The 18925-nt window shown below is 41.1% G+C and overlaps 1 protein-coding gene across 5 annotated transcripts in view; it reads left to right on the plus strand.

Annotated features, from left to right (window-relative positions):
* The first annotated feature begins 210 nt into the window (after positions 1-210).
* Positions 211-18925, plus strand: part of LOC136876439 (probable ATP-dependent RNA helicase DDX60) — a 131683-nt gene continuing 112968 nt past the window's right edge. For 3 of the 5 annotated variants that reach the window (XM_068228435.1, XM_068228432.1, XM_068228434.1), the window contains exon 1: positions 3784-3955. The gene's annotated coding sequence lies outside the window, so the exon portion shown is untranslated. Of the gene's footprint in view, positions 328-3783; positions 3956-18925 lie in introns of those variants that run through there. The other 2 variants (XM_067150414.2, XM_068228433.1) reach the window with 2 other exon arrangements.

Here is an 18925-nt window from a genome sequence, read left to right on the forward strand (position 1 = left end):
ATACATGACAAAACAAAAATAAATGTGGGATGTAATGAGGTCTTACAGTCAGCTAGTTAGGTCGCGCAGTGATGCCAATACAACATGCAATGACGTCGAAAGTCTGTACCTTGACGTGAAATCTATTGGCGACCATGTAACTGTCGTAAATTTTAACGACTGTGTTTTAACTTTTAACCTTCGAGCATTGAAGCTTTTAACCATGTTCACCGTTCACGTCTTTCACATTCATTTTGCTGCTGACTCTGGCGAGGGATATTACTGATCGAATGTTTGGGATCTGATCTTGACGAATGCCGTAGTTATAGCTGCTGGTTTCCGTACGAAGTAAGTTTTAGAAATACTGGTATCTCTTATTATTTGTAGCATATCTGAATATGATTTGCTAACTGAGCCTGAAGGCCATCGTGACGCAGTCTACGCACGAGTGTGTTGTAATCACCTTCCGCCCAGCTTGTTATTCTCGCCCAAGGTTCTCTGTTATACCAATGGGGTCGCACTGACGATATGTTGAACACCGTTGTGGACCAATAAGGTAATGCTTTTTAAAACGAGTATTATGCATGTTTTTTTTTTTTTTTTTTTTTTGCTAGTTGCTTTACGTCGCACCGACACAGATAGGTCTTTTGACGACGATGGGATAGGAACATAGGAAGCCTAGGAGTTGGAAGGAAGCGGCCGTGGCATTAATTAAGGTACAGCCAGTATCCAGTATTCGGGAGATAGTGGGTTCGAGCCCCACTGTCGGCAGCCCTGAGATGGTTTTCTGTGGTTTCCCATTTTCACACCAGGAAAATGCTGGGGCTGTACCTTAATTAAGGCCACGGCCGCTTCCTTCCCAGTCCTAGCCCTTTCCTGTCCAATCGTCGCCGTAAGACCTATCTGTGTCGGTGCGACGTAAAGCCAATAGCAAAAAAAAATTAAGGTACAGCCCCAGCATTTTCTTGGTGTGAAAATGGGAAACCACGGAAAACCATCTTCAGGGCTGCCGACAGTGGGATTCGAACCCACTATCTCCTGGATGCAAGCTCACAGCCGCGTGCCCCTGACCGCACGGCCAACTCGCCTGGTTTTTGTATTTTAAATCCCAAATAATGTTGGTGGCTTTATAGCAAGGTGGTGGTTGTGATTATTGTTTTAGGATAGGGTGAACAGATAACAAACCTGGGCTACCATCCTTATGAAAATATTTTGCAGTGAATATTGTACCATTTGTTAGAAGATCACTACGGTGTCGATTATTACTATATATGATAATAATAATAATAATAATAATAATAATAATAATAATAATAATAATAATAATAGTAATAATAATAATCCTAAATGGATGTAATCATGATAATGGGGAGGAGGAAGGATAGTGCTTGGGCAGAACAGCTTGGATCATCGAATCGCAGTTGTGTAAACAACGAACAAAAAGAGTTGAAATTTATTATTAATCATCATCAGTTTACCCTCCAGGTTCGGTTTTTCCCTCGGACTTAGCGAGGGATCCCACCTCTACCGCCTCAAGGGCAGTGTCCTGGAGCTTCAGACTCTTGGACGGGGGATACAACTGGGGAGTATGACCAGTACCTCGCCCAGGCGGCCTCACCTGCCATGCTGAACAGGGGCCTTGTGGAGGGATGGGAAGATTGGAAGGGATAGGCAAGGAAGAGGGAAGGAAGCGGCCGTGGCCTTAAGTTAGGTACCATCCCGGCATTCGCCTGGAGGAGAAGTGGGAAACCACGGAAAACCACTTCGAGGATGGCTGAGGTGGGAATCGAACCCACCTCTACTCAGTTGACCTCCCGAGGCTGAGTGGACCCCGTTCCAGCCCTCGTACCACTTTTCAAATTTCGTGGCAGAGCCGGGAATCGAACCCGGGCCTCCGGGGGTGGCAGCTAATCTCGCTAACCACTACACCACAGAGGCGGTCTGAAATTTATTATTAATACTCCGGAATAGCCTTGAAACCTTCATTTTGAGAAATGTCTATTCGAAGTAAAGAGAGCAGATGGAAGGCCATCCCTACTCTCTTAGACGTTCCTGATGCGCTGAAATCTTCCTCGTATGTCAGGAAGTTTCCGAAGTAAAGAGACTTGTCTTCAATGCTTGTATATAAAAATGTTAATTTATTGTACCGTAACGATTTTAATAATTTTGTAAATTCATATAAATATATGACCTCTCAGATTCTTTAACCTTTAGACACGGTTTTCGTGATAATGAAAAATCCACAGCCTGTTTCCAGTCATTCGACCGGGTCAGGAATGGGATTAATGAAACCCGATTTAACGGCGAGGATGTTTTCTTGGTAACAGTAATGTAAAATTTACACAACTTATTCGATAATAATTATTAAAGCAAATATTTATTTGCCGGTATTTATTTGCGTTTAGCAGTGGCGAAGTTAGGGCTCGTCACTCTTATAATAATAAAATCGCGTCCTCATCCCACGCTGGTGCAGGGTTTTTTTTTTTTCACACCCCAATGGAGTTGAGCTGCATGTGCCATTCCAACCACATACCAGCCTTCCTTCCTTTCTTTACCTTCTGGCAGTAGCCTACCGGGAATCGAAACCGGGCCTCGAAGAAGACAGCTAATAACACTAGCATTATGCTAGTGAGGCGGACACACTGTTGTGATTTAGTGCAGTTTTCTAATATTTGCACGTATTCTTGTTACAAGGAATGTACCGGTATTGTAAATTGCTGGCTGTAATATTTATTGTACCGTAATAAAGTTTTAGGTCCGCCTCTGTGGTGTAGTGGTTAGCGTGATTAGCTGCCACCCCCGGAGGCCCGGGTTCGATTCCCGGCTCTGCCACGAAATTTGAAAAGTGGTATGAGGTCTGGAACGGGGTCCACTCAGCCTCGGGAGGTCAACTGAGTAGAGGTGGGTTCGATTTCCACCTCAGCCACCCTGGAAGTGGTTTTCCGTGGTTTCCTCACTTCTCCTCCAGGCGAATGCCGGGATGGTACCTAGCATTAGGCCACGGCCGCTTCCTTCCCTCTTCCTTGCCTATCCCTTCCAATCTTCCCATCCCTCCACAAGGCCCCTGTTCAGCATAGCAGGTGAGGCCGCCTGGGCGAGGTACTGGTCATTCTCCCCAGTTGTATCCCCGACCAAGAGTCTGAAGCTCCAGGACACTGCCCTTGTGGCGGTAGAGATGGGATCCCTCGCTGTGTCCGAGGGAAAAACCGACCCTGGAGGGTAAACAGATGATGATGATGAATAAACACTTCCTATCAGAAGTTCACGGCCAGATTTCATATTCTTTTATTTCGGTACCTCCCGCGTACTTGTAATATGCAATTATATAATTTTAACCGTTCGCTCTTCTTTGATCATTACTGTATAATTAGTTTGTTCATGTTTAGGTACCCTGTTCACCATAGGCTATATGAAACCCAAGTTCTTACATATAACGAAATAGATAGGTACCATCATTATATCACAATTCGCAAATTCTAGAAAAACTATTTATTACGGTACATGGAAATGTTAAAGAGAACGCCCACATTGTGTCTCAAAATGGCGGCTCCATAAGTAATGCACATTATTGTGCGGAATCCTCTTATAATAATAAGTAATTTTCTTGTCCTGATTTGTCTATATAAACCTTGAGTGATCTATTCCGTACACTCCCTATCTCATTGCAAATACTTCTAGGGAAACCTCTACATTCCCATTCGGACGAACCAGGGTGAACCTTAATTCATTTGTTATTTTGTACCGTAGTTGGTAATGGCATCTGATGGCATCTGTTTGTGCTGAATTTGGGAGTGAATCAGTTTCCGTGAACTTCAGCCAATGGCAGTGGTTGTTGATTGATTCACGCGGGAGGTACGGAAAATGTAGCACGTGATACGTATGTGATAGGGACCATATGATCCTTGATAGTGACAGGTTGGTAGGTTCTTAACCTCCTCGTCAATGAACCCTTCACTCTTCTACAAGTAAATACCAGGTAAGATTTGTATCATTTACCTTTCACAATAATTTCATTAATGTTGCGGAGCCCATAACTCCATGAGCGGGTGGTAAGGGTAAAAATGAGTGTTTACTCCACTTTTCTGAGCAATCGTTCTACTTCCTTAGAACAAATTTTTGAGTGTGTTCTCCTGGAACACATACTCATGTTATGTAAGTATTTCAGTAAAAGCTGACATTTCTAACAGAATAAAGGAGAGAACCTGATATTGTTTTCAGTATGGCAGGTAGCCGTCTCACTAATGATGAGTATTTATATATACACCAATGTATTGCTCTTAAAGAGTGAGAGATTCAAAACAGGTGGCAGAATTTATTAATAATACAGTGCCTCAACTTGGCAGGTTCGATCCTGGCTCAGTCTGGTGATATTTGAAGGTGCTCAAATATGTCAGCCTCGTGTCGGTAGATTTACTGGCACGTAAAAAGATCTCCTGCGGGACAAAATTCCGGCACCTCGGCGTCTCCGAAAACCGTAAAAGTAGTTAGTGGGACGTAAAGCAAGTAGCATTATTATTATTATTATTATTATTATTATTATTATTATTATTATTATTATTATTATTATTATATTCACTGTGTCCTGCACTGCCGTCACACCCCCATTTACTTATAAGTGTAAACGGACCATCATCCAATGATGGAATGATGATGATGCTTGTTGTTTAAACAGTGGCGGCCGGTCAATACGTGCTACCGGGTTCCAGCACGTAGCTTGGAACTGTACGGAATTATTTATGTACAGTACAATTATCCTTGTGCCTTTTCTTTGTTTTGAGTATGGTATGAATTTGTGTTTGGTGAAAATCAGGACAAGATCTGTTGAACACCTAGCTCTCTTCTCCCGAGAAACTTAGTCCGTGCTCATCTGAAATGAGCTCTGGCCTGTAGCCTGAAGGAAGCAATACGCAGGCGCAGCCAAGCTTGCAACACACCCCGTAGCCGGTGGACTATACCATAAACCGGGCTCAACTTTCACTGATCCCGTCAATAGTTACTTTTTCTCCCGCAAGGGGGGTAGAACTGCACGATGTTTCCTGCTACCCTGATGTTGAACGTGGTAAGTGGTTAGCGATTCTGCCACTAGAGATTAGTATCGCCTGGGATTGAAAGCAACGTCAGTCTCGAAAGTAAAGCGTAAGTGGAGGCAATCTATCGCAATGATAATGTTGTTATTAAGGAAACCAACCAATGCTTATTATTAAGATTCCTTTTGGAATCAAAAATAAGGAATTCGTTGGTGAGTCAAAGAATATTTGACTGGCCCTAAATGTTTTCCTGCATTACAATGTAATTTTGTTCTTGTTTGTTCTGAGTTATAAATTGTGAGAAAAGCTTTTTTATTATTATTATTATTATTATTATTATTATTATTATTATTATTATTATTATTATTATTATTATTAACAGGTTTGAAGTATGTTGGTCATCATGGCAATATGCAGACTTAAAGAAAGCTTATTCAGTCGTTTTCTTGTAGCACGTAGGCTGATTTTTTCACGAGCCGCCACTGTGTTTAAAGGGGCCTAATATCTAAGGTCATCAGCACAATGATGGAAAAGTGGCAGTTAAAACATCTTCTTGCACTTTCACCAAACGACTGATGGTGTGATCCAATATTGCGTAAAGTTGGACTTCTGTGAAAACTTCATTCACTGAAATTGTATCCTGCGAAGGGTAACATGCTTTCTTCACTTCTCACAGAACATTGTAAGGAGGGTACAACTTTGAATTAATTTCCCTCGCATTCTCGTATATGTCTATATACTGCTGTACAGTCAACCCTGCAGGAATGAAAAGTTCCAGTGCTTTCTCTGGGGTGTTCTGTTCTGGCTCATTCTGGTACAATTTCCTGAAATTTTTAATTTTTGTTGCACGAGATGGGGATGCTGTTGATAGTTCTTTCACTAAACCTGCAGCATCTCTTTTACCCGTTGATCGCAAAGATATTTCAGCTGCTAACAAAATTTCCAGAGAACTTAGTTCCTCCATGACCTTCACTTTTCGCTTTTTACTTCTCTCACCCACTTCTTGAAAATCTATCTTTGGCGTACCCCTACTTGAGCTTGGTAGGCTTAAATCCTCAGGTTTTCTTCTTTGAAACGTAATATATAGTTTCTGTAGGGACTTTACAGTAACATCATGCCAAATTTTTTGTTTTCGTTCAAATGAAGGAAGGCTTTTACCGCTTCATATCCAGCTTTCCTTAAATTTAGAGGACATTTTCAATGTGAAGAATTTTATTTCTTTTGTAATTTCTTTATCTGGTTCTTTCAAATCATAAAGCTGAAATACACATGATACCATCTTCATTATGTGTTCTGGCTTAGTGGAATTTTTTCATACAACAAAGAGATGAAAATGAAAATCCACAGCCTGTTTTCAGTCATTCGACTGGGTCAGGAATGGAATGAATGAAGCCTGTCGCACTCCTCTGGGGCAATGAATGATGAATGACAGATGAAATGTTATCGGAGAGTGTTGCTGGAATGAAATATGACAGGGAAAACCAGAGTACCCGGAGAAAAACCTGTCCCGCTTCCACTTTGTCCAGCACAGATCGCACATGAGTGACCGGGATTTGAACCACAGAACCCAGCGGTGAGAGGCCGGCGTGTTGCCATCTGAGCCACGGAGGCATTACACGACAAACAGATCTCATCTTGAAATTGATGGACCTGGTCTTGAAATTGATGGTCCGGATATTGAAATTAATGGACTGGCTTCTGAAAGATAATTTTAAAACATAAGATGTACTCTTTTTCGAATTACAATATTTTGCATACGTGTAGTATGGATGCATACTTATTACATATATAAAATTCAAAGCCTTGTTAAAGGAAGAAAGAATGTTCATATTTAAACAAAGTTTTAGACCGTAGAATGAACAAGAAAGAACCAAAATTAACAATTAATATCTAGCTGTATATATTTAAAAAGTATGTACCTTAGTCTAGTCTAGTCTAGCTAGCTAGCTTGATGGACCTTGCTATGAAACTGCATCCTGCACTTTCTACTTCTGTTGCATTCTACATAATCTGGTTTTGATATTATCATGTCCTTCCCGTAAAAAGGAAAAACTCGCTCCGTATAGGCCACTGATCCTCCTGAGAGTGGGGGCGGTAGAATAAGACCCACTGCATTGCCTGCCTGTCATAAGAGGCGAGTAAAAGGGGTCCCAGGTTGGGTTGACAACCCCAGGGCCCTCAGCTGAGTCCTGGTATTGCTTCCACTTCTGCCAGGCCCCTCACTTTCATCTATCCCACCCGACCTCCCTTGGTCAACTCTTGTTGTTTTCCAACCCCGATGGTATTAGAGCACTCAAGGCCTAGGGAGTCTTTAATTTTCACATCCTTCGTGGCCCTTGTCTTTCTTTGGCCGATACCTTAATTCTTAGAAGTCGAAATCAATCACTACTGATCTGCGTTTAGGGCAGTCGCCCAGGTGGCAGATGCCCTATCTGTTGTTTTCCTAGCCTTTTCTTAAATGATTGCAAAGAAATTGGAAATTTATTGAACATCTCCCTTGGTAAGTTATTCCAATCCCTAACTCCCCTTCTTATAAACGAATATTTGCCCCAATTTGTCCTCTTGACTTCCAACTTTATCTTCATATTGTGATCTTTCCTACTTTTAAAGACACCACCCAAACTTATTCGTCTACTGATGTCCTCCCACACCATCTCTCCACTGACAGCTTGGAACATACCACTCTGCAAGGTCCATTTTTCACATTTAAAATATATTAACACACTCACTAGTTCCGTAGATTCATCTGAACACTGCAGACAACTGACAGTGTGAAATGCAAGGATCAGTAAGGGGTGCAATGTTTATATAACTGTAGATATAAGATATAGCACACACAGCTTTAAGAGCTATGTGGTCAGGTATTCTTTGTATAGTCAAGAACTTAAAATAATTTTCTTTATAAAGGAAATAGGTTAGTTAAAAATGTATTTTTGTCCATCTAGATCTAAAAAATTTCACACTGTGAGATGCAGAGAAATCTTACGGCAACGATGGGAAAGGGAAGGGCTAGGAGTAGGAAGGAAGCAGGCAGCCATGTCCTTAACACTAGAACGGCCGCAGCGGTCAGTTTGACTGATGGGGAACTTTAATACTCTACCATGTCCATGATTTTTATTCCTATGACCAGAGGTTTACGAAGTGCTCATGTGGTGAGCTGTTCTTCTCGTTAACGTTTTATTTAGACTGAAAACTTCAAGCAGTGGCGTAAAAATAATCGACCTACCTAGAACGGCCGGAGCGGTCTCACTGACCGGGAATATTTTATAGTTACATGTGATAAATATCATTTTTGATCCGTATTGATGATATTTGATTGGAATAATAACAATAAGTTAATTTATTAATTGGACCACCTAATCAATACAATAAGTCTTGTCTTGTTAATTTACATTGACATGTTAACTAAAATGGTACATGTTCATCAGCCATTGCTGTAACCTTGAAATAAAATCAGGCACCTGATTTACATATAAATAAAATAAAACTCATTTAAAAAAGCCTTGAAGAGACTTGAACTAAAATTAACATATGGTAAAAGACTAGTACAATGTTGGTTATAAAGATATTACAATGAGTGAGGAATTTACAATTGGTGAAAGTATTTGCAATATTGACATTAGAAGGCTACTATTATAAGTAAAATGAACAAAGCAACAGTCTGTTATAAACAAGTGGTAAGATTGCTATAAAATTAAGTTGACCTACCAGCGGTTACAATTAGACAATGACAAGAATGACGATCAAAATCGTATTTATTAAAAAAATAAAGTTGAATAAAATAATGTCGAAGGTTGGTCAAGTGACCTATAATTATTTGTTTGCATGAGATAAAAGTCGAAAGTCAATGGCATATGGTTATGATCCGCTTTGATGAAAAAATACGAAGTTGTAGTTGAAGGTTGATGAACGATGTTTAAATTGGACTTCTGTGGACCATCTCAGTTTGATGCGATGCTAAAACATTGTTAATAATATGGGTTTATTGACATACTGGTTGAAAAGGCAATGTGACAGTTGAATATGTAAAATGAAACCAGAAGCGTGGTGTTAACTGTGTGAAAAAATCGTAATAAAATGTTTAAGTGGAAATCGTGTGCACTTACCATTTGACGATGGTGAGGGTAACTTGTTACGTTATAAGTTAAAAGTTATTGACGACGACTTCTTACTAGTGTTGGGTCGCTCAGGAGCGAGTCGTTACTGATGAATGACTCTTTTTGTGGAGTGACTCCCCGCTCGCTCTTTTCAAGAGAGCGGACCGTTCAAACAGAACACTCGCTCATACCGAGAGCGTCAAGGGCGAGAGTGAAGAGAACTTACCTTGACCTTCAACCAGCTCATCCCCCAAGCTCGCTCCGCTTCTCGCCATTCCGCTCTTCCCTCTCCAACTCCCACTCCTTCGACACGTACACGTAACCAGTCTGTGTTTACCGCCATGTTTGAAACTAAGTCCTTTGGCAACACACAGCGCCTGTCCAAATTCGCTATTCAACATTTGTTTCGTACCAGTAAGTTATCACTTTAAATGGAATGAAGTAGTGATTAATAGGGTAAACTCACGCGGCTGCACTCTTATAATAATATTCTTAGGCATATAAAACTAGAAGCTAAAGTTTATGTACACACTATTTACACAAAGTATATCACTCACTTAAATTAGAATTTAAAAATAAAATCTAGGACACTCGTTTTCCTGTGAGTCAGCTCCTTCTCTCAGTTATAGTCTGCCCTGCTTTTGAAAAAAATATCTCACAAGGCGTTGAAGTAGCGACTACACACAAACGCTTCAATGCCAGTTTGTGGAGAGAAGGATACACATGTTGTCTTTCTGGCCACCAAACAAGTGGATTTCCTTTCAGAGGCAACAATGGCTCTTGAAAAAAATTATTCACTTGAATTATCGCAGCTGATTTTGGGTGTGGACTCCAGGCAAAACTCGAAACTTTAGCTGTGAAGGCTCCTTTTCAGAGAGGGCAATAGGAAAAACATCATCTGAGCTGACGGGAAGTTGGTGACTTTCACAGAAGCGGATAATTCCTTGTTTGCAGGTGTTGTAACAACTCTTATCCGCGAAACCATGTAATTTAAAGCACGGACCTACTGCTGTTACCTCTGAAAATATGACATTCTCTTCGATATTTCTAAACCATACTGTGAGAGCTTAGAGTATCTTTTGAGCCATCTCCTGCACTTCCGTACACATTGCAGAGTTATTTACAAACTGGGTACACCATTGTTTAAGTGACTGACTCAACAGAATCACTTGATAGGCTGTCACTTGTTTCTCGCTGCTCATCTCTTTAGTGACCAACCACTTTGAAAGCTCTGAGCACTTCACAAACTTACTTGATCTTTTGGATGTCATCGCTAGTTAGCTGTGGCAGCTGAGGGTAGTTTAAGATTAGAGCTCGTTGGATCTCAATAAACCTCTCGAGCATAACGAGGGTGGAATTCCACCTCGTTACCACATCTTGTTTAATACTGAAGACTGGTTCACTCATCTGCTCCTGCATTTTTTGCAGTTTGCCTTCAGCTTGTGAGCTGCGTTTGAAAAAGTCCACAATTTTTTCCACTTTCGCAGTGATGTCTTTAACACAGTGGAGTCCGCACTTCACAACTAAGTTTAAATTATGGGCAAAACATGGGATATGCCTCCAGGTTGTCTGATGTATTGCAGCCACAATATTTGCAGCGTTATCGCTAACAGTACACACGATTTTAGTCTCCACTTTCCACTCACGAGCAACTCCTATGAGTACTTCAGCTAAGTTTTGAGCCGTGTGCTTCTCGTCGTACTTGAAACATTCCAATAGAACAGATACCAACTCGACTCCTTGATGGAATGAGCCGTCACGGACAAGTAGGAATCGTTCATAGAAGTCCAACCATCAGTAGTTAATGTCACATAGACTGCGGACTCAATTGTTCTTTGACAAATTCTTTCGTCATATTATACAACTGTGGAAGAATTTCTTGCGATAGAGTTTTTCTTGGGGGCAAGTTATAAGTGTTATTGAGTTTATGAATCAGTGCCCTAATTTTTTTACTTTCAACTATGCGGAGTGGCTATTGTCTCCAAAACTAAAAAGTCAATTTCTCTATTCCTTTTGTTGGAAAGGGGTCGGTGCATGTAGGAACTAATGGACGTCTGACCCTAATTACGGTGCGGCGTTTCGCTTTACTCAAGTGTAACACAGGCTGATGCTGAAGCTGGTGTGACTGTACAATCATCTTCATTAGAAGTTGTAATCGAAGCTATTGCTGACCTACGATCATCCTAAATTTCTTCTGAAGAGGGAAGAGCGGGCGTAAGCCGTTCTGTAGATAACGACATAGTAGGATGTGAATTTTGAACGTGGCGCGCGAGATTAAACGTACTGCCACTTTTGTACAAAATTTGTTTTGAGCAAAAATTGCACTTGGCTTTTGTATTGCCTAAATCGTTAAAAAAAATTCCAACTGTCACTCTTTTTATTTTGCCTTAAAGCCATGATTCCCACTGAGCACTGTAGACAAAACTGACCATAGACCGATATTCGACAAACTCCAGTTCACAATGGATCGTTTGTGCCAATGAACAAAAAGGAAAAAAGCAGATGTTGTCTACTCGAAATTTTGATGCATTCATTTTAGTATAAAATAATTAAAGAAAGACATGGGAATTTGTCGCGTTATGGAAGTGATCACATTCTGCGTACGGGAAATGACTAATTTTCTCAGTGTCCACTGGAATTATGACAATCTGTTTATTAATGAATGGTTTATGGGCTGAGTTGGTCATAATGTCTTTATGGTAGGGGCAGGTATACTGAGACTGACACATCTGGTTAACAGATGTTGAAACTCTGTCTCTTCCTGTGTATGCATTTCTCACTATTTATCGTGTTTCTAAGAAAGATATTCTCCGAGAACTATCGTATTGCAATGCTATCTATTGGCTATTTGATAAACTACGTCCTAAACACAGTTTGTAGTAATGGGTGGGGGTGAACAAGGGTACACCTTACCAACACAGATTGTTTGTCGTTGTCGTTTTTAAAATATTTACAGGAAAATTATTCGTCTTCTTGGAATTATATCATTCTAATATTCGATGCAAGGACATACATCAGAATGTATTTATTAATAATATAGATTTTCAACCGTTTCCTTCCTTTCCTTCTCACAGTGTCGTTGGCAGCAGTGGCACAGACGCACACATCTTTAAATGAGAGAAGGAAGAGCGATACAATGCTTGGAGCGTGTTGAAGGAGCGAGTGAATGTGGTGTGTGGGGTGGGGGTGGGGAAGAGGCTAGGCTCTTCGAGCCGTGTGATGCTTGGAGCAAACCGCACCTTCGAACGACTCCCCGGAGCTGACTCCATCTGGAGAGCGGAGCGAAAGAGCGCACTCCTTTCTCTGAACGACTCCGACCTAACTCTACTTCTTACTACGAGTGTTATAGCTGTAGGTTTGTGTTGGAGGGGGATCTGTTTGCGAAGGCGAGACTATGGGCTTGTTTGTAGTACTTGGAGGGGAGCTACTATTGGTGGGAGAGAAAGAGGAAAGTGTATTTCTGCACGTATTGTAATGGTGAGATGTCGTTGGAGGGAGCGATGTTAGAGTGGGTGTGGCTATGGGTCTATTGGTTGCATTTGAATTAGAGGTACTGGCGGTGAGGGGAAGGGAGGGGAGTGTATTAGTTGTAGAGGAGGTGGGAGTGTTTATTAATTTGAGGTTGAACATTTTTAAGAATATATTGGTGAGAGGAACTGATTCTTGTAATAGAAATAAAATCTGTTCGTACAAGGTGCTTTTTTTAAAATCAGTAATGTCGTTTAAATTCTTATCTTTATTAAAATGCTGGTCAAGGAAAATGAATAAATTTTCGTTTTCTGTCATAAGTTTACTTTTTTCGACTCTTTTGAGGATATGAAGGTCTTGTTTTATTGTGGTGAATTTATGACCTGTGTCCCTCATGTGGTTGGCCATTGCGGTGAATTTATTGTGTCTTTGTGCATTGTAATGCTCGGCGTATCTGGTGGAGAAGCTGCGGCCAGTTTGGCCAACATAAGAAAAATTACATGTAGAGCATTTTTGGCTGTATATTCCTGATCCAGAGTAACTATTGTCTGTGATGTTAATAGAGTTATGATTAAAGAATAAATTAAGATTAGTGTTTTTTGTTGTATAGGCTATTTTTACATCGTGCTTCATTAATGAATTGGTTATTGGATAAATACTATGGTTAGTGAACATGAATTTAGCGTGTTTTGGTTTGACCAGTTTCAGTGGAGTTAAATTTGTAGCTAGTTTTAATTTGGTTTTGTTGATGATTTTATCAATTACTTCTGTATTAAATCCATTGAATTTAGCTATTTCTTTGATGAATTGTAATTCTTTCTTTAAATTACTAGAGGACATCGGGATTTTTAATGCTCTATATATTAGACTGTGATAAGTGGCTTTTTTATGTGAGTTGATGTAATGAATCATTTTTTATGGTTGTTGGAGAAAAGGTGGGTTTTCTGTATATTTGGAAGTCTAACTTGTTTGATACTCGTGTGATTTTGATGTCTAGGATATTTAAAGAGCTATTGATTTCATCTTCTTTAGTGAATTTAATGTTATTATTTAAATTGTTAAGGAATGATAACATGTTATGGACGAGCACTTAAATTTGCAGGCACATTTCTGGCAGACTGAAATTAATTTTCACTACACTTTAACTTCTAGATCTCTGCCACAAACTTCACAATGATTCAATCTCTTAATTAACTTGTGACTAACTAAAACATATTTGAATTTAATTTGGGAACGCAATAGATTAACATCTTGGATACTGTAGTTCCACGCGGCACACACTCTGGTGTGTCATTTTTAAATTTTATGGTTTAATTATTTTCACAAAATGTGGTTGCCTGTGGGCCTCACATGATGTGTGCTCTATCAGAGACAATAGCAAACTGCTATCTTGCCAATGACTTGACTACGTGCTATCAAGTCAACTCCTAGTGACTGCATGGATGGGGTATCTCCAGATGGACAGTTATAAAGAATCTTAGAAATGGAGGAAAAACAGAAATTAATAGTGTTTGGGTAAACCGAGGAAGTGGCAGTGCGGTTAGTCACGCAGCCGAGTATAGATAGATAGATAGATAAGGAATGGGTGAGCCCTGCCTTCACAGGGCTCCACACGTAGGTCTGTGAAGACCCTTTGTGTCCCTTAAACGGGTTTTGCCTAGTCCAGCGCTAGTGCTCCTATAAAGGATACCAGTGTCCGGATGTTGGCATTCCTGATGTCCAGCAGGCTGCCAAAGTGTGAGCCAAGATATCGATGTCTAGTGCTTGTGAGAGCCTCGCACTGACATAACACATGCGTGGGGGTCTCTCCCTCCCTACCGCATCTTCTACACTTCGGATTGTGACTGATTTTCATGATGTGTAGGTGTCTCTGTAAGGTATTGTGACCTGTCAACAGTCCAACTACCATTCGTATTCTGGTCCTATTCAAATTTATCAGGACCTTTTTATAACTTTGGCTAGGCCCTTTGATAAGTTCATGTGCCTGCCTTGCTGTGGTTAGCCTTTTCCAAGTGTCGTAAGTGAGACTGGTTTGTCCACTGGGATATTACCAGTTTCACACTTTGGAGTGACACTCCTAGGAAGGGCTCTGGTCCTATAAAAGGACCTTTTGAGCCTTGTTTTGATAGTGTCAGCTTCTTCATTTCCACTGATTCCTGTGTACCCAGGGACCCATAATAGGGTAACTGGGCTAAGTTCACACAGCTTATCTAACATCCTTTGGTACTCCCATACCATTTTTGATGTTGTTCTAACTGCGCATAGTGCTTTTAACGCTGCCTGGCTGTCGGTGCAAATGGTGATGCAATTTCTACGTCCAGGCATGTTCTATACGTGTACACCTCAGGCCAGTATTGCATATACTTCGGCCTGGAAAACAGTAGCATATTTACCCATGGGAGGGGAGAGCCTTGTCTTAGACCCCCAGACCCCGGCGCCTGTGTCCGTCTCTGTCCGCGAGCCATCTGTGTACCATGTACAGCCCCCAGACCTAAGACGGGCCCCAGCATCCGTGGCCCACTCCTCCCTTGTGGGTATCACCACTGTGAACTTATAGTTCAGGTTAAAACTAGGCTTCATCAGGTCCCCGATCATCATTGTTGCAGGGCAGGTCTGGTGAAGCCTTGTAAGAATAGAAGCATGACCTCTATTCGGATTCTTGAAAGACCATCCTCCGAGTGACCAGAGGTGGTAAGCACTCATTCCTGCTATTTCCTTAACATATAAATGTAAGCGGGGAAGACATAGGACGGCCTCCATTGCACATAATGGTGTAGTATCCAGTGCCCCTGTTATTCCTAGACACGCAAGTCTTTGGACACTGTTTAACTTGGTGGTCACAGTTTTACTCTCAGAACCTGGCCACCAGACTAAAGATGCGAAGGTGATCGTGGGCCGTACAATAGAAATATAAAGCCACTGGACCACCCTAGGTCCTAGGCCCCAAGTCTTTCCAATGGCTCTGCCACAGGCCCACATAATCTTGCGAGCCTTATCCACCTTATGGTCTATATGTTTCTTCCAACTCAGTCTTGCCTCGAGGATTACCCCTAGGTACTTAACTGAGGTTGTCTTAACTAATTTTTTCCCAAATAGGAAAGGCTTTGACAGTCTGTCTAGCCTCCTCCTCCTGGTAAATACCACGAGCTCCGTCTTGTCGGGATTAACCGACAAGTCCGTGTCATGGCACCATCTTTCCACCCTGCGTAGGGAGCTCTGTACGAGCTCTGAAACCGTACTGGGTTAATTTCCCACTGGCATCAGGCTAATGTCATCTGCATAGCCTTGGGCATAAATTCCTCCAACATTTAACCTGGTAAGTAGTTCGTCTACTACCAGACACCATAATGTTGGTGTTACTCCTCCCTGTGAACACCCCCTGTCTATATTAGCTCTCAACATTACTGCGTTGATGGTAAACAGAACTTGACGGCCTTGCAGTGAGGCCATAATCCATTTTATGAGTATCCTGCTCATGCCTCTTCTCTCCAGACTAAGTTCTATGGAACCCAAAGATGTGTAGTTAAAGGCCCCTTCTATATCTAGGAATACCACCATAGCAAGTTGTTGTTGATCCAAGGCGCTTCCCTGGTTGATATGCATGTTGATGAGGATGCAGGGGACAGTCTCTTAATACTTTCTCTCTGATATGTTTATCCACCAGCCTTTCCAAAGTCTTAAGAAGAAAAGACATTAGACTAATGGGTCTATAATCCTTAGGTCTAGTATATGAAGACCCTCCGGGTTTAGGTATATACACTACCTTCACCTGACACCACAAGGAGTATACGTACCCCATGGTGAGACAGGCTCTAAAAATTCTGACCAGGTATGGTATAAGGGCCGCGCCCGCTTCTTGAAGAAGTGCTGGGAAGATCCCATCCATTCCTGGGCTTTTATAAGGGGCAAAAGATTCTAATGCCCACTTCACTCTTCTTGGGGTAACAATCTCTGCGGCTTCCTTCCAACCACTTCTATCGGGTCTGAAGGATCCGCTCGATTCTACTTCACTGTTCGTGACTACTGAACCTGGAAAGTGGGCATCAAGCAATAAGCTCAGGGTTTCCCCCTCTGTGGATGTATATCCATCCGAAGGCAACTCCAATGAGACCAGCCTTGCCCTTCCATCCAAGGTTAGAATTTTACGAAGCCTTGCCGCTTCATGTTGACTCTGGATGGAGTCGCAAAACTGTCTCCAAGATTTCTTAGAAGCCTTTTTGACTTCTGACTTCTACTTTCTTTGTGATTCTTTATAAGAATCTAGACTTTCTTGATCTTGGAAGTTCCCTGTATTTGTTCCAGAGCCTTCGTGTGTTTCTCCTCAGGTGTTCAAGATAACTGTTCCACTTGAAGCTTCCTGTTACTCTTTTTGCCTTAACAACTGGGCAGTTTAATTCATAAGAGGTAACTAGTGTCTGTGTGAGAAAGCTCACACTGAGCTCCTGCTCCAGCTCCTCCTCATTCTTGATTATATTTGAGGGTCCTCCTTCCAGTCCCTCCTCACGTCCTCCCTAAAAGATGTCCAATTGGTTCATCTAGGATTCCTGTAAGATGGGATCTCGAAGGAGCCCTCTATATGAAACACAATGTGTCTGTGATCTGACAAGGAAGGCTCCAAAGAAACTTTCCAGTCTTTAAATTCCTGTATGATTCCCATGGAACCCAGGGTAAGATCTATGATCCCCTCCTATTGTCAATGAAGGTTGGGGTATCACCTATGTTCATGATCTCAAGATCAGTTGTACATAGAAATTCTATGAAATTCTCTCCCCTTCGGTTTGTATATTTGCTTCCCCAAATGTTGTGATGAGCATTGGCGTCTCATCCTATTATGAGGTTAAGTCCTTGTTGCCTACAGTATGTCACCAGTCTCTTGAACTCCTCCGGTGGGGGTGGAGATTCAGAGTCTCCTGGGAAATATTCAAAACAGACAACCAGATCTTTTGGCTGTCTGCCCTCTTCATACCTCACTAGGACTGCTACAAGGTCTCTAGTAATGAAGCCCGGTATAGCCCAAGCATTATGATTAGAGCCCGGATTTCCATGCAAATGCATGTTTTTAAATAAGCTAGCTACACTTCTCAAACTTTGCAAATATTCGTTTTACGGTTTAACAATTCCAAATAACCGTTCTTTTTCCGTGCATGTTTGCATGTTTTGGCATTTTTCGGAGAAAATTCATGCATAATGCATATTTGGAAGATTTTGGATTTAATAGCACATATTTGGACATTTAATATTGCATAATATGACTTTTATTCTGACTTTGATGCATATATATTGTTAACTTGCATCATAGTGAATTTTCTGAATGTTAGTTTGCAGAATTTGGGACAATTTTTCACGTTGTAGGCTACAGTATGTCTATTACTGAGAGACGGAGAGAATGTATTCCTGGCATCCTATGTTACAACCATAGTTAGTAGCCTACATACGGTACAGGTCCTACAGTGTAATGCAATTAACCAAACAGTTTCTTATCTGTTGCTTGAGTAAACAATGACGTAAGTCGGAAGGCCCCACGTCGAAATCTAATTCTTAGGAATAAGGTGTCCCAGTTTTACAGTTGTACATTGCTATAAATTGAACCGTAAATTGTACATTAATCATTGACGGCTCATTTTTCGTCTGTTAGACGAACAAAAGAAACCTTGTATCGCACTTCTGTGGCACCGCGTTACTGGGATAGCAGCTTACAAATTCTGGTTTTTCATTGAACCCTCTACCGTTGTTATCCTGGAATGTCCTACCTGGAACTCTCAATCATCACACGTCTGTGTTATCGCAGCAAGCAATCGTTACCAGTTAGTGAGGACATTCAAATGTGTCTACAATCATCGCATGGAGGAGCAGCTGCCGCAGATAGAGATAAGTTGAACAAACTAATTCGTTCAAATCCTGATTTTGAATTCGTCAAGCTTATAAAAGACGTATCATGGTGAAAATGCAAAAGACGTACAATTTGACCTCATTTTGTCCAAATGTCTTCATTGAATTATGCATCTATCACTTCTCGTGACGTAAAAAGATAATTTTCTGTGCTTAAGTATGTGCTGAATGATAAACGGATGAGCTTAAATCAAGACAATTTGGAGAAATTAGGGTAGTTTTTGTTCATGTTTCAAAAGGAACTGAATTTTAATAGTGCATATTTTCCAGTTTATTGTGCATGTTTTGCCATATGATAGTGCATGAATGCATGCATATTTTGAGATTTGATAGTGCATGGAAATCCGGGCTCTAGTTATGATCCTTAACTAGTATACATGTTCTAGGCTTCTCCTCCGCTACTCCACTGAATAAAGTGAAGCCTGCGCATTTTAGTCCCATGATATGTCCCTGTCTAAGCGAGGG

Source organism: Anabrus simplex, chromosome 6 (assembly GCF_040414725.1).
Source record: "Anabrus simplex isolate iqAnaSimp1 chromosome 6, ASM4041472v1, whole genome shotgun sequence".
In the NCBI taxonomy this organism is placed as follows: domain Eukaryota; kingdom Metazoa; phylum Arthropoda; class Insecta; order Orthoptera; family Tettigoniidae; genus Anabrus; species Anabrus simplex.